Source organism: Vipera ursinii (genome assembly GCF_947247035.1).
Source record: "Vipera ursinii genome assembly, chromosome: Z".
Taxonomy (NCBI): domain Eukaryota; kingdom Metazoa; phylum Chordata; class Lepidosauria; order Squamata; family Viperidae; genus Vipera; species Vipera ursinii.
In genome coordinates, this window is record NC_139517.1 from 60955525 (window position 1) to 60957713 (window position 2189).

The 2189-nt window shown below is 36.0% G+C and overlaps 1 long non-coding RNA gene across 1 annotated transcript; it reads right to left on the minus strand.

Annotated features, from left to right (window-relative positions):
* Positions 1 to 429: 429 nt before the first annotated feature.
* On the minus strand, positions 430 to 1886 carry LOC310649537. The gene is made up of 3 exons (XR_014494255.1): positions 1192 to 1886; positions 1021 to 1136; positions 430 to 973 (listed from the first exon to the last, which is right to left on the minus strand). It is a non-coding gene; the product is annotated as an uncharacterized lncRNA (long non-coding RNA).
* Positions 1887 to 2189: the final 303 nt, after the last annotated feature.

Below are 2189 nucleotides of genomic sequence, written 5' to 3' on the forward strand. Positions count from 1 at the left end.
AAGGGGCGGCAGAAGCTGCATCCCCCGAAAGAAGTCTTCGCTGAGAAAATCTCAGCGCCCATTTTCTCGGCGAAGACTTCTTTCGGGGGATGCAGCTTCTGCCGCCCCTTTCTCTCAGCTGCCCAGTGGAACAGCTTGCCACCAGAAATCAAGAGTGCTCCATCACTGGAGGTTTTTAAGAAGAGACTGGACATTCACCTGTCTGAGATGGTATCGGTCAGTGGTGGTGAAACTTTTAGAGACTGAGTGCCCAACCGCAAGCCAAAACCCACTTGTTTATCACAAAGTGCCAAGGCAGCATCGGCATTCTGGTGCCCTCGGGGGAGGGGACAGGGAGGCGCCTCTGAGTGCCGCCTCTGGCACAAAAAAAAAGGGGGAGCAAAAAATGGGCCACCATACCGCAAGGCACAAAAATGCCAACCGCTGCGCCGCAGGGTGCAGATACAAGGCACCGCACCACGTGAGAACGGGGCTGGGCTAGTGAGTATCACGCAGGCACTAGCCCCGCCCCCTTTGCAGCATGTGCCTGCTCGTGGCCCCGTGCACGCATGCACGCATGTAAAATGCTTCCCCCTCCCTTTTCTTCCAGTCCACCAACCGACAAGGACCTGCTGCTGGCAGCGGTGGTGGCGCACGTGCCAACAGAGAGGGCTCTGAGTGCCACCTCTGGCAGGCGTGCCATAGGTTCACCACCACTGGTATAGGTCCTCCTGCTTGAGCAAGGGGCTGGACTAGAAGACCTACAAGGTCCCTTCCAGCTCTATTCTATTCTATTCTATTCTATTCTATTCTATTCTATTCTATTCTATTCTATTCTATTCTATTCACTTTCTATATTTCTATTCTATTCTATTCTATTCTATTCTATTCTATTCTATTCTATTCTATTCTATTCTATTCTATTCTATTCTATTCTTATTACCATTTTCTATTCTATTCTATTCTATTCTATTCTATTCTATTCTATTCTATTCTATTCACTTTCTATATTTCTATTCTATTCTATTCTATTCCATTCACTCTATATTTCTATTCTATTCTATTCTATTCTATTCTATTCTATTCTATTCTATTCTATTCTATTCTATTCTATTCACTTTCTATATTTCTATTCTATTCTATTCTGTTCTATTCTACTCTACTCTACTCTACTCTACTCTACTCTACTCTACTCTACTCTATTCTATTCACTTTCTATATTTCTATTCTATTCTATTCTATTCTATTCCATTCACTTTCTATATTTCTATTCTATTCTATTCTATTCTATTCTATTCTATTCTATTCTATTCTATTCACTTTCTATATTTCTATTCTATTCTATTCTATTCACTTTCTATATTTCTATTCTATTCTATTCTATTCTATTCTATTCTATTCTATTCTATTCTATTCACTTTCTATATTTCTATTCTATTCTATTCTATTCTATTCTATTCTATTCTATTCTATTCTATTCTATTCTATTCACTTTCTATATTTCTATTCTATTCTATTCTATTCTATTCTATTCTATTCTATTCTATTCTATTCTATTCTATTCTATTCTATTCTATTCTATTCCATTCACTTTCTATATTTCTATTCTATTCTATTCTATTCTATTCTATTCTATTCTATTCTATTCTATTCTATTCTATTCTATTCACTTTCTATATTTCTATTCTATTCTATTCTATTCTATTCTATTCTATTCTATTCTATTCTATTCACTTTCTATATTTCTATTCTATTCTATTCTATTCTATTCTATTCTATTCTATTCTATTCTATTCTATTCTATTCTATTCTATTCTATTCTATTCTATTCTATTCTATTCTATTCTATTCTATTCTATTCTATTCTATTCTATTCTATTCACTTTCTATATTTCTATTCTATTCTATTCTATTCTTTTTTTTAATTGAAAAGTTTTATCATACATTTTATCTTTAACAATCCCCCCTAGCCCTCCCCTATCCCTCCCTCCCTCCCCCTCCCCCCCCTCCCCCCCGACTTCCCAGAGCTAAGTACAAGGTATAAAGAACAAAAAAAACCAATCGTAAACATTCATATGCTAACAACCATAAACTCTGAAATCCATCTCTCTCTAGCTCATATAGGGTAATTACATACACTATTAATATAAAATATATAAAAAAAGGAAAAGAGAAAAAAGAGGAGAAAAAAAGGAAGACTTATTCAAATG